Genomic DNA, 15474 nt, shown 5'->3' with positions numbered 1-15474 from the left:
TTCTACCCACACACATTTGGAACCCTCCTGGGGTACCCTCACACATATTATTAACTCATTTAGTGGATATTTTCACAAAAAAGTGAAATTTTCAAAAATCCAGAAAATTGGATGAAAATGACTAAATATCAAGGACTCATTGGGTGAATCGCTCTGGAACTGAAATCGGAACGCTCACTGACATTTCCCCTATCTGAAAGTCTGATAAACGCCGGAAAAATTACTACGTCAAAAAAAATTTTTTTTTAAACTTTTCTCAATTTTACCCCCGTGGGATATATATTCTACCCACACACATTTGGAACTCTCCTGGGGTACCCTCACACATATTATTCCCTCATTTAGTGGATATTTTCACAAAAAAGTGAAATTTTCAAAAAATCCAGAAAATTGGCTGAAAACGACTAAATATCAAGGACTCATTGAGCGAATCGCTTTGGAACTGAAATCGGAATGCTCACTGACATTTCCCCTATCTGAAAGTCTGATAGACGCTGGAAAAATGACTCAGTCCAAGAAAAATTTTTTTTCAACTTTTCTCAATTTTACCCCCGTGGGATATATATTCTACCCACACACATTTAGAATTCTCCTGGGGTACCCTCACACATATTATTCCCTCATTTAGTGGATATTTTCACAAAAAAGTGAAATTTTCAAAAAATCCAGAAAATTGGCTGAAAACGACTAAATATCAAGGACTAATTGAGCGAATCGCTCTGGAACTGAAATCGGAATGCTCACTGACATTTCCCCTATCTGAAAGTCTGATAGACGCCGGAAAAATGACTCAGTCCAAGAAAAAAATTTTTTCAACTTTTTCAATTTTACCCCGTGGGATATATATTCTACCCACACACATTTGGAACTCTCCTGGGGTACCCTCACACATATTATTCCCTCATTTAGTGGATATTTTCACAAAAAAGTGAAATTTTCAAAAATCCAGAAAATTGGCTGAAAACGACTAAATATTAAGGACTTATTGGGCAAATCGCTCTTTGAACTGAAATTGGAACGCTCACTGACATTTGCCCTATCTGAAAGTCAGATAAACGCCGGAAAAATTACTAAGTCCAAGAAAAAAATTTTTTCAACTTTTTTCAATTTTACCCCCGTGGGATATATATTCTACCCACACACATTTGGAAATCTCCTGGGGTACCCTCACACATATTATTCCCTCATTTAGTGGATATTTTCACAAAAAAGTGAAATTTTCAAAAATCCAGAAAATTGCTAAAAACGACTAAATATCAAGGACTCATTAGGCAAATCGCTCTGGAACTGAAATCGGAATGCTCACAGACATTTGCCCTATCTGAAAGTCTGATAAACGCCGGAAAAATGACTAAGTCCAAAAAAAATTTTTTTTCAACTTTCTTCAATTTTACCCCCGTGGGATATATATTCTACCCACACACATTTGCAACTCTCCTGGGGTACCCTCACACATATTATTCCCTCATTTAGTGGATATTTTCACAAAAAAGTGAAATTTTCAAAAATCCAGAAAATTGGCTAAAAACGACTAAATATCTATGACTCATTAGGCGAATCGCTCTGGAACTGAAATCGGAATGCTCACAGACATTTGCCCTATCTGAAAGTCTGATAAACGCCGGAAAAATGACTAAGTACAAAAAAATTTTTTTTCAACTTTCTTCAATTTTACCCCCGTGGGATATATATTCTACCCACACACATTTGGAACTCTCTTGGGGTACCCTCACACATATTATTCCCTCATTTAGTGGATATTTTCACAAAAAAGTGAAATTTTCAAAAATCCAGAAAATTGGCTGAAAACGACTAAATATTAAGGACTCATTGGGCAAATCGCTCTGGAACTGAAATCGGAACGCTCACTGACATTTCCCCTATCTGAAAGTCTGATAAACGCCGGAAAAATTACTACGTCAAAAAAAATTTTTTTTTAAACTTTTCTCAATTTTACCCCCGTGGGATATATATTCTACCCACACACATTTGGAACTCTCCTGGGGTACCCTCACACATATTATTCCCTCATTTAGTGGATATTTTCACAAAAAAGTGAAATTTTCAAAAAATCCAGAAAATTGGCTGAAAACGACTAAATATCAACGACTCATTGAGCGAATCGCTTTGGAACTGAAATCGGAATGCTCACTGACATTTCCCCTATCTGAAAGTCTGATAGACGCTGGAAAAATGACTCAGTCCAAGAAAAAATTTTTTTCAACTTTTCTCAATTTTACCCCCGTGGGATATATATTCTACCCACACACATTTGGAACTCTCCTGGGGTACCCTCACACATATTATTCCCTCATTTAGTGGATATTTTCACAAAAAAGTGAAATTTTCAAAAATCCAGAAAATTGGCTGAAAACGACTAAATATTAAGGACTTATTGGGCAAATCGCTCTTTGAACTGAAATCGGAACGCTCACTGACATTTGCCCTATATGAAAGTCTGATAAACGGCGGAAAAATGACTAAGTCCAAGAAAAAATTTTTTTCAACTTTTTTCAATTTTACCCCCGTGGGATATATATTCTACCCACACACATTTGGAACCCTCCTGGGGTACCCTCACACATATTATTCCCTCATTTAGTGGATATTTTCACAAAAAAGTGAAATTTTCAAAAATCCAGAAAATTGGCTGAAAATGACTAAATATCAAGGACTCATTGGGCGAATCGCTCTGGAACTGAAATCGGAACGCTCACTGACATTTCCCCTATCTGAAAGTCTGATAAACGCCGGAAAAATGACTCAGTCCAAGAAAAAAAAATTTTCAACTTTTTTTAATTTTACCCCCGTGGGATATATATTCTACCCACACACATTTGGAACTCTCCTGGGGTACCCTCACACATATTATTCCCTCATTTAGTGGATATTTTCACAAAAAAGTGAAATATTCAAAAATCCAGAAAATTGGCTGAAAACGACTAAATATCAAGGACTCTTTGGGCGAATCGCTCTGAAACTGAAATCGGAATGCTCACTGACATTTCCCCTATCTGAAAGTCTGATAAACGCCGGAAAAATGACTAAGTCGAAGAAAAAAATGTTTTCAACTTTTTTCAATTTTACCCCCGTGGGATATATATTCTACCCACACACATTTGGAACTCTCCTGGGGTACCCTCACATATATTATTCCCTCATTTAGTGGATATTTTCACAAAAAAGTGAAATTTTCAAAAATCCAGAAAATTGGCTGAAAATGACTAAATATTAAGGACTCATTGGGCAAATCTCTCTGGAACTGAAATCGGGACGCTCACTGACATTTCCCCTATCTGAAAGTCTGATATACGCCGGAAAAATGACTAAGTCCAAAAAAAATTTTTTTTCAACTTTTTTTAATTTTACCCCCGTGGGATATATATTCTACCCACACACATTTGGAACTCTCCTGGGGTACCCTCACACATATTATTAACTCATTTAGTGGATATTTTCACAAAAAAGTGAAATTTTCAAAAATCCAGAAAATTGGATGAAAATGACTAAATATTAAGGACTCATTGGGCGAATCGCTCTGGAACTGAAATCGGAATGCTCACTGACATTTCCCCTATCTGAAAGTCTGATAAACGCCGGAAAAATTACTACGTCAAAAAAATATTTTTTTTAAACTTTTCTCAATTTTACCCCCGTGGGATATATATTCTACCCACACACATTTGGAACTCTCCTGGGGTACCCTCACACATATTATTCCCTCATTTAGTGGATATTTTCACAAAAAAGTGAAATTTTCAAAAAATCCAGAAAATTGGCTGAAAACGACTAAATATCAAGGACTCATTGAGCGAATCGCTCTGGAACTGAAATCGGAATGCTCACTGACATTTCCCCTATCTGAAAGTCTGATAGACGCCGGAAAAATGACTCAGTCCAAGAAAAAAATTTTTTCAACTTTTCTCAATTTTACTCCCGTGGGATATATATTCTATCCACACACATTTAGAATTCTCCTGGGGTACCCTCACACATATTATTCCCTCATTTAGTGGATATTTTCACAAAAAAGTGAAATTTTCAAAAAATCCAGAAAATTGGCTGAAAACGACTAAATATCAAGGACTAATTGAGCGAATCGCTCTGAAACTGAAATCGGAATGCTCACTGACATTTCCCCTATCTGAAAGTCTGATAGACGCCGGAAAAATGACTCAGTCCAAGAAAAATTTTTTTTCAACTTTTTCAATTTTACCCCCGTGGGATATATATTCTACCCACACACATTTGGAACTCTCCTGGGGTACCCTCACACATATTATTCCCTCATTTAGTGGATATTTTCACAAAAAAGTGAAATTTTCAAAAATCCAGAAAATTGGCTGAAAACGACTAAATATTAAGGAATTATTGGGCAAATCGCTCTGGAACTGAAATCGGAACGCTCACTGACAATTCCCCTATCTGAAAGTCTGATAAACGGCGGAAAAATGACTAAGTCCAAGAAAAAAATGTTTTCAACTTTTTTCTATTTTACCCCCGTGGGATATATATTCTACCCACACACATTCGGAACTCTCCTGGGGAACCCTCACACATATCATTCCTTCATTTAGTGGATATTTTCACAAAAAAGTGAAATTTTCAAAAAATCAAGAAAATTGGCTGAAAACGACTAAATATCAAGGACTCATTGGGCGAATCGCTCTGGAACTGAAATCGGAATGCTCACTGACATTTGCCCTATCTGAAAGTCTGATAAACGCCGGAAAAATTAATAATTCGAAGAAAAAAATGTTTTCAACTTTTTTCAATTTTACCCCCGTGGGATATATATTCTACCCACACGTTTGGAACTCTTCTGGGGTACCCTCACACATATTATTCCTTCATTTAGTGGATATTTTCACAAAAAAGTGAAATTTTCAAAAAATCCAGAAAATTGGCTGAAAACGACTAAATATCAAGGACTCATTGAGCGAATGGCTCAGGAACTGAAATCGGAACGCTCACTGACATTTCCCCTATCTGAAAGTCTGATAAACGCCGGAAAAATGACTTAGTCCAAAAAAAAAACATTTTCAGCTTTTTTCAATTTTACCCCCGTGGGATATATATTCTACCCACACACATTTGGAACTCTCCTGGGGTACCCTCACACATATGATTCCCTCATTTAGTGGATATTTTCACAAAAAAGTGAAATTTTCAAAAATCCAAAATATTGGCTGAAAACGACAAAATATCAAGGACTCATTGGGCGAATCGCTCTGGAACTGAAATCGGAAATCTCACTGACATTTCCCCTATCTGAAAGTCTGATAAACGCCGGAAAAATGACTAAGTCCAAAAAAAAATTTTTTTCAACTTTTTTCAATTTTACCCCCGTGGGATATATATTCTACCCACTCAAATTATGAACTCTCCTGGGGTACACTCACACATATTATTCCCTCATTTAGTGGATATTTTCACAAAAAAGTGAAATTTTCCAAAAATCCAGAAAATTGGCTGAAAATGACTAAATATCAAGGACTCATTGGGCGAATCGCTCTGGAACTGAAATCGGAACGCTCACTGACATTTCCCCTATCTGAAAGTCTGATAAACGCCGGAAAAATGACTAAGTCCAAGAAAAAAGTGTTTTCAACTTTTTTCAATTTTAACCCCGTGGGATATATATTCTACCCACTCACATTTGGAACTCTCCTGGGGTACCCTCACACATATTATTCCCTCATTTAGTGGATATTTTCACAAAAAAGTGAAATTTTCCAAAAATCCAGAAAATTGGCTGAAAACGACAAAATATCAAGGACTCATTGGGCGAATCGCTCTGGAACTGAAATCGGAACGCTCACTGACATTTCCCCTATCTGAAACTCTGATAAACGCCGGAAAAATGACTAAGTCCAAGAAAAAAGTGTTTTCAACTTTTTTCAATTTTACCCCCGTGGGATATATATTCTACCCACTCACATTTGGAACTCTCCTGGTGTACCCTCACACATATTATTCCCTCATTTAGTGGATATTCTCACAAAAAAGTGAAATTTTCTAAAAATCCAGAAAATTGGCTGAAAACGACAAAATATCAAGGACTCATTGGGCGAATCGCTCTGGAACTGAAATCGGAATGCTCACTGACATTTCCCCTATCTGAAAGTCTGATAAACGCCGGAAAAATGCCTAAGTCCAAAGAAAATTTTTTTTCAACTTTTTTCAATTTTACCCCCGTGGGATATATATTCTACCCACACACATTTGGAACTCTCCTGGGGTACCCTCACACATATTATTCCCTCATTTAGTGGATATTTTCACAAAAAAGTGAAATTTTCAAAAATCCAGAAAATTGGCTCAAAACGACTAAATATCAAAGACTCATGGGGCGAATCGCTCTGGAACTGAAATCGGAACGCTCACTGACATTTCCCCTATCTGAAAGTCTGATAAACGCCGGAAAAATGACTAAGTCCAAAAAAAAAAATTTTTTCAACTGTTTTCAATTTTACCCCCGTGGGATATATATTCTACCCACACACATTTGGAACTCTCCTGGGGTACCCTCACACATATTATTCCTTCATTTACTGGATATTTTCACAAAAAGGTGAAATTTTCAAAAAATCCAGAAAATTGGCTGAAAACGACAAAATATCAAGGACTCATTGGGCGAATCGCTCTGGAACTGAAATCGGAATGCTCACTGACATTTGCCCTATCTGAAAGTCTGATAAACGCCGGAAAAATGCCTAAGTCCAAAGAAAATTTTTTTTCAACTTTTTTCAATTTTACCCCCGTGGGATAAATATTCTACCCACACACATTTGGAACTCTCCTGGGATACCCTCACACATATTATTCCCTCATTTAGTGGATATTTTCACAAAAAAGTGAAATTTTCAAAAATCCAGAAAATTGGCTCAAAACGACTAAATATCAAAGACTCATGGGGCGAATCGCTCTGGAACTGAAATCGGAACGCTCACTGACATTTCCCTTATCTGAAAGTCTGATAAACGCCGGAAAAATGACTAAGTCCAAAAAAAAAAATTTTTTCAACTGTTTTCAATTTTACCCCCGTGGGATATATATTCTACCCACACACATTTGGAACTCTCCTGGGGTACCCTCACACATATTATTCCTTCATTTACTGGATATTTTCACAAAAAGGTGAAATTTTCAAAAAATCCAGAAAATTGGCTGAAAACGACTAAATATCAAGGACTCATTGGGCGAATCGCTCTGGAACTGAAATCGGAATGCTCACTGACATTTCCCCTATCTGAAAGTCTGATAAACGCCGGAAAAATGACTCAGTCCAAGAAAAAAAAAATTTAAACTTTTTTCAATTTTACCCCCGTGGGATATATATTCTACCCACACACATTTGGAACTCTCCTGGGGTACCCTCACACATATTATTCCCTCATTTAGTGGACATTTTCACAAAAAAGTGAAATTTTCAAAAAATCCAGAAAATTGGCTAAAAACGACTAAATGTCAAGGACTCATTGGGTGAATCGCTCTGGAACTGAAATCAGAACGCTCACTCACATTTCCCCTATCTGAAATTTTGATAAACGGCGGAAAAAAGACTAAGTCCAAGAAAAAAATGTTTTCAACTTTTTTCAATTTTACCCCCGTGGGATATATATTCTACCCACACACATTTGGAACTCTCCTGGGGTACCCTCACACATATTATTCCCTCATTTAGTGGATATTTTCACAAAAAAGTGAAATTTTCAAAAATCCAAAATATTGGCTGAAAACGACAAAATATCAAGGACTCATTGGGCGAATCGCTCTGGAACTGAAATCGGAACGCTCACTGACATTTCCCCCAATCTGAAAGTCTGATAAACGCCGGAAAAATGACTCAGTCCAAGAAAAAAAAATTTTAAATTTTTTTCAATTTTACCCCCGTGGGATATATATTCTACCCACACACATTTGGAACTCTCCTGGGGTACCCTCACACATATTATTCCCTCATTTAGTGGACATTTTCACAAAAAAGTGAAATTTTCAAAAATCCAGAAAATTGGCTGAAGACGACTAAATATCAAGGACTCATTGGGCGAATCGCTCTGGAACTGAAATAAGAATGCTCACTGACATTTCCCCTATCTGAAAGTCTGATAAATGCCGGAAAAATGACTAAGTCCAAAAAAAAATTTTTTTAAACTTTTTTCAATTTTATCCCCGTGGGATATATATTCTACCCACACACATTTGGAACTCTCCTGGGGTACCCTCACACATATTATTCCCTCATTTAGTGGATATTTTCATAAAAATGTGACATTTTCAAAAAATCGAGAAAATTGGCTGAAAACGACTAAATATCAAGGACTCATTGGGCGAATCGCTCTGGAACTGAAATAAGAATGCTCACTGACATTTCTCCTATCTGAAAGTCTGATAAATGCCGGAAAAATGACTAAGTCCAAAAAAAAATTTTTTTAAACTTTTTTCAATTTTACCCCCGTGGGATATATATTCTACCCACACACATTTGGAACTCTCCTGGGGTACCCTCACACATATTATTCCCTCATTTAGTGGATATTTTCACAAAAATGTGACATTTTCAAAAAATCGAGAAAATTGGCTGAAAATGACTAAATATCAAGGACTCATTGGACGAATCGCTCTGGAACTGAAATCGGAAATCTCACTGACATTTCCCCTATCTGAAAGTCTGATAAATGCCGGAAAAATGACTAAGTCCAAGAAAAAAGTGTTTTCAACTTTTTTCAATTTTACCCCCGTGGGATATATATTCTACCCACTCACATTTGGAACTCTCCTGGGGTAGCCTCACACATATTATTCCCTCATTTAGTGGATATTCTCACAAAAAAGTGAAATTTTCCAAAAATCCAGAAAATTGGCTGAAAACGACAAAATATCAAGGACTCATTGGGCGAATCGCTCTGGAACTAAAATAAGAACGCTCACTGACATTTCCCCTATCTGAAAGTCTGATAAATGCCGGAAAAATGACTAAGTCCAAAAAAAAAATTTTTTAAACTTTTTTCAATTTTACCCCCGTGGGATATAATCTACCCACACACATTTGGAACTCTCCTGGGGTACCCTCACACATATTATTCCCTCATTTAGTGGATATTTTCACAAAAATGTGAAATTTTCAAAAAATCGAGAAAATTGGCTGAAAATGACTAAATATCAAGGACTCATTGGGCGAATTGCTCTGGAACTGAAATCGGAACGCTCACTGACATTTCCCCTATCTGAAAGTCTGATAAACGACGGAAAAATGACTAAGTCCAAGAAAAAAATGTTTTCAACTTTTTTCAATTTTACCCCCGTGGGAAATATATTCTACCCACATACATTTGGAACTCTCCTGGGGTACCCTCACACATATTATTCCCTCATTTAGTGGATATTTTCACAAAAGAGTGAAATTTTCAAAAAATCCAGAAAATTGGCTGAAAACGACTAAATATCAAGGACTCATTGGGCGAATCGCTCTGGAACTGAAATCGGAATGCTCACTGACATTTCCCCTATCTGAAAGTCTGATAAACGCCGGAAAAATGCCTAAGTCCAAAGAAAATTTTTTTTCAACTTTTTTCAATTTTCCCCCCGTGGGATATATATTCTACCCACACACATTTGGAACTCTCCCGGGGTACCCTCACACATATTATTCCCTCATTTAGTGGATATTTTCACAAAAAAGTGAAATTTTCAAAAATCCAAAGTATTGGCTGAAAACGACAAAATATCAAGGACTCATTGGGCGAATCGCTCTGGAACTGAAATCGGAAATCTCACTGACATTTACCCTATCTGAAAGTCTGATAAACGCCGGAAAAATGACTAAGTCCAAAAAAAAATTTTTTTAAACTTTTTTCAATTTTACCCCCGTGGGATATATATTCTACCCACACACATTTGGAACTCTCCTGGGGTACCCTCACACATATTATTCCCTCATTTAGTGGATATTTTCACAAAAATGTGACATTTTCAAAAAATCGAGAAAATTGGCTGAAAATGACTAAATATCACGGACTCATTGGGCGAATTGCTCTGGAACTGAAATCGGAACGCTCACTGACATTTCCCCTATCTGAAAGTCTGATAAACGACGGAAAAATGACTAAGTCCAAGAAAAAAATGTTTTCAACTTTTTTCAATTTTACCCCCGTGGGATATATATTCTACCCACTCACATTTGGAACTCTCCTGGGGTACCCTCACACATATTATTCCCTCATTTAGTGGATATTTTCACAAAAAAGTGAAATTTTCAAAAATCCAGAAAATTGGCTGAAAACGACTAAATATCAAGGACTCATTGGGCGAAACGCTCTGGAACTGAAATCGGAATGCTCACTGACATTTGCCCTATCTGAAAGTCTGATAAACGCCGGAAAAATGACTAAGTCCAAAGAAAATTTTTTTTCAACTTTTTTCAATTTTACCCCCGTGGGATATATATTCTACCCACACACATTTGAAACTCTCCTGGGGTACCCTCACACATATTATTCCCTCATTTAGTGGATATTTTCACAAAAGAGTGAAATTTTCCAAAAATCCAGAAAATTGGCTGAAAACGACTAAATATCAAGGACTCATTGGGCGAATTGCTCTTTAACTGAAATCGGAACGCTCACTGACATTTCCCCTATCTGAAAGTCTGATAAACGACGGAAAAATGACTAAGTCCAAAAAAAAAAATTTTTCAACTTTTTTCAATTTTACCCCTGTGGGATATATATTCTACCCACACACATTTGGAACTCTCCTGGGGTACCCTCACACATATCATTCCCTCATTTAGTGGACATTTTCACAAAAAAAGTGAAATTTTCAAAAATCCAGAAATTTGGCTGAAAACGACTAAATATCAAGGACTCATTGGGCGAATCGCTCTGGAACTTAAATCGGAACGCTCACTGACATTTCCCCTATCTGAAAGTCTGATAAACGCCCGAAAAATGACTAAGTCCAAGGAAAATTTTTTTTCAACTTTTTTAAATTTTACCCCCGTGGGATACATATTCTACCCACACACATTTGGAACTCTCCTGGGGTACCCTCACACATATTATTCCCTCATTTAGTGGATATTTTCACAAAAAAGTGAAATTTTCAAAAATCCCGAAAATTGGCTGAAAACGACTAAATATCAAGGACTCATTGGGCGAATCGCTCTGGAACTGAAATCGGAATGCTCACTGACATTTCCCCTATCTGAAAGTCTGATAAACGCCGGAAAAATGACTAAGTCCAAAGAAAAATTTTTTTCAACTTTTTTCAATTTTACCCCCGTGGGATATATATTCTACCCACACACATTTGGAACTCTCCTGGGGTACCCTCACACATATTATTCCCTCATTTAGTGGATATTTTCACAAAAAAGTGAAATTTTCAAAAAATCCAGAAATTTGGCTGAAAACGACTAAATATCAAGGACTCATTGGGCGAATCGCTCTGGAACTGAAATCGGAATGCTCACTGACATTTCCCCTATCTGAAAGTCTGATAAACGCCGGAAAAATGACTAAGTCAAAAAAAAAAATTTTTCAACTTTTTTCAATTTTACCCCCGTGGGATATATATTCTACCCACACACATTTGGAACTCTCCTGGGGTACCCTCACACATATCATTCCCTCATTTAGTGGACATTTTCACAAAAAAAGTGAAATTTTCAAAAATCCAGAAATTTGGCTGAAAACGACTAAATATCAAGGACTCATTGGGCGAATCGCTCTGGAACTTAAATCGGAACGCTCACTGACATTTCCCCTATCTGAAAGTCTGATAAACGCCCGAAAAATGACTAAGTCCAAGGAAAATTTTTTTTCAACTTTTTTAAATTTTACCCCCGTGGGATATATATTCTACCCACACACATTTGGAACTCTCCTGGGGTACCCTCACACATATTATTCCCTCATTTAGTGGATATTTTCACAAAAAAGTGAAATTTTCAAAAAATCCAGAAAATTGGCTGAAAACGACTAAATATCAAGGACTCATTGGGCGAATCGCTCTGGAACTGAAATCGGAATGCTCACTGACATTTCCCCTATCTGAAAGTCTGATAAACGCCGGAAAAATGACTCAGTCCAAGAAAAAAAAAAATTCAACTTTTTTCAATTTTACCCCCGTCGGATATATATTCTACCCACACACATTTGGAACTCTCCTGGGGTTCCCTCACACATATTATTCCCTCATTTAGTGGATATTTTCACAAAAAAGTGAAATTTTCAAAAATCCCAAAAATTGGCTGAAAATGACTAAATATCAAGGACTCATTGGGCGAATCGCTCTGGAACTGAAATCGGAACGCTCAATGACATTTCCCCTATCTGAAAGTCTGATAAACGCTGGAAAAATGACTTAGTCCAAGAAAAAAAATTTTTCAACTTTTTAAAATTTTAAACCCGTGGGATATATATTCTACCCACACACATTTGGAACTCTCCTGGGATACCCTCACACATATTATTCCCTCATTTAGTGGATATTTTCACAAAAAAGTGAAATTTTCAAAAATCCAGAAAATTGGCTCAAAACGACTAAATATCAAGGACTCATTGGGCGAATCGCTCTGGAACTGAAATCGGAACGCTCACTGACATTTGCCCTATCTGAAAGTCTGATAAATGCCGGAAAAATGACTAAGTCCAAAGAAAATTTTTTTTCAACTTTTTTCAATTTTACCCCCGTGGGATATATATTCTACCCACACACATTTGGAACTCTCCTGGGGTACCCTCACACATATTATTCCCTCATTTAGTGGATATTTTCACAAAAAAGTGAAATTTTCCAAAAATCCAGAAAATTGTCTGAAAACGACTAAATATCAAGGACTCATTGGGCGAATCGCTCTGGAACTGAAATCGGAACGCTCACTGACATTTCCCCTATCTGAAAGTCTGATAAACGCCGGAAAAATGACTAAGTCCAAGAAAAAAGTGTTTTCAACTTTTTTCAATTTTACCCCTGTGGGATATATATTCTACCCACACACATTTGGAACTCTCCTGGGGTACCCTCACACATATTATTCCCTCATTTCGTGGATATTTTCACAAAAAAGTGAAATTTTCAAAAAATCCAGAAAATTGGCTGAAAAAGACTAAATATCAAGGACTCATTGGGCGAATCACTCTGGAACTGAAATCGGAATGCTCACTGACATTTCCCCTATCTGAAAGTGTGATAAACGCCGGAAAAATGACTCAGTCCAAGAAAAAAAAAATTTCAACTTTTTTCAATTTTACCCCCGTGGGATATATATTCTACCCACACACATTTGGAACTCTCCTGGGGTACCCTCACACATATTATTCCCTCATTTAGTGGATATTTTCACAAAAAAGTGAAATTTTCAAAAAATCCAGAAAATTGGCTGAAAACGACTAAATATCAAGGAATCATTGGGCGAATCGCTCTGGAACTGAAATCGGAATGCTCACTGACATTTCCCCTATCTGAAAGTCTGATAAACGCCGGAAAAATGACTAAGTCAAAGAAAAAAGTGTTTTCAACTTTTTTCAATTTTACCCCCGTGGGATATATATTCTACCCACTCACATTTGGAACTCTCCTGGGGTACCCTCACACATATTATTCCCTCATTTAGTGGATATTTTCACAAAAAAGTGAAATTTTCAAAAATCCAGAAAATTGGCTGAAAACGACTAAATATCAAGGACTCATTGGGCGAAACGCTCTGGAACTGAAATCGGAATGCTCACTGACATTTGCCCTATCTGAAAGTCTGATAAACGCCGGAAAAATGACTAAGTCCAAAGAAAATTTTTTTTCAACTTTTTTCAATTTTACCCCCGTGGGATATATATTCTACCCACACACATTTGAAACTCTCCTGGGGTACCCTCACACATATTATTCCCTCATTTAGTGGATATTTTCACAAAAGAGTGAAATTTTCCAAAAATCCAGAAAATTGGCTGAAAACGACTAAATATCAAGGACTCATTGGGCGAATTGCTCTTTAACTGAAATCGGAACGCTCACTGACATTTCCCCTATCTGAAAGTCTGATAAACGACGGAAAAATGACTAAGTCCAAAAAAAAAAATTTTTCAACTTTTTTCAATTTTACCCCTGTGGGATATATATTCTACCCACACACATTTGGAACTCTCCTGGGGTACCCTCACACATATCATTCCCTCATTTAGTGGACATTTTCACAAAAAAAGTGAAATTTTCAAAAATCCAGAAATTTGGCTGAAAACGACTAAATATCAAGGACTCATTGGGCGAATCGCTCTGGAACTTAAATCGGAACGCTCACTGACATTTCCCCTATCTGAAAGTCTGATAAACGCCCGAAAAATGACTAAGTCCAAGGAAAATTTTTTTTCAACTTTTTTAAATTTTACCCCCGTGGGATATATATTCTACCCACACACATTTGGAACTCTCCTGGGGTACCCTCACACATATTATTCCCTCATTTAGTGGATATTTTCACAAAAAAGTGAAATTTTCAAAAATCCCGAAAATTGGCTGAAAACGACTAAATATCAAGGACTCATTGGGCGAATCGCTCTGGAACTGAAATCGGAATGCTCACTGACATTTCCCCTATCTGAAAGTCTGATAAACGCCGGAAAAATGACTAAGTCCAAAGAAAAATTTTTTTCAACTTTTTTCAATTTTACCCCCGTGGGATATATATTCTACCCACACACGTTTGGAACTCTCCTGGGGTACCCTCACACATATTATTCCCTCATTTAGTGGATATTTTCACAAAAAAGTGAAATTTTCAAAAAATCCAGAAATTTGGCTGAAAACGACTAAATATCAAGGACTCATTGGGCGAATCGCTCTGGAACTGAAATCGGAATGCTCACTGACATTTCCCCTATCTGAAAGTCTGATAAACGCCGGAAAAATGACTAAGTCAAAAAAAAAAATTTTTCAACTTTTTTCAATTTTACCCCCGTGGGATATATATTCTACCCACACACATTTGGAACTCTCCTGGGGTACCCTCACACATATCATTCCCTCATTTAGTGGACATTTTCACAAAAAAAGTGAAATTTTCAAAAATCCAGAAATTTGGCTGAAAACGACTAAATATCAAGGACTCATTGGGCGAATCGCTCTGGAACTTAAATCGGAACGCTCACTGACATTTCCCCTATCTGAAAGTCTGATAAACGCCCGAAAAATGACTAAGTCCAAGGAAAATTTTTTTTCAACTTTTTTAAATTTTACCCCCGTGGGATATATATTCTACCCACACACATTTGGAACTCTCCTGGGGTACCCTCACACATATTATTCCCTCATTTAGTGGATATTTTCACAAAAAAGTGAAATTTTCAAAAATCCCGAAAATTGGCTGAAAACGACTAAATATCAAGGACTCATTGGGCGAATCGCTCTGGAACTGAAATCGGAATGCTCACTGACATTTCCCCTATCTGAAAGTCTGATAAACGCCGGAAAAAT

This window comes from Phyllobates terribilis, unplaced genomic scaffold, assembly GCF_046119375.1.
Source record: "Phyllobates terribilis strain yellow unplaced genomic scaffold, ASM4611937v1 Scaffold_2__4_contigs__length_985480577, whole genome shotgun sequence".
In the NCBI taxonomy this organism is placed as follows: Eukaryota; Metazoa; Chordata; class Amphibia; order Anura; family Dendrobatidae; genus Phyllobates; species Phyllobates terribilis.
The sequence above is the reverse complement of the archived record's forward strand: the minus strand, read 5'-3'. Positions refer to the sequence as shown.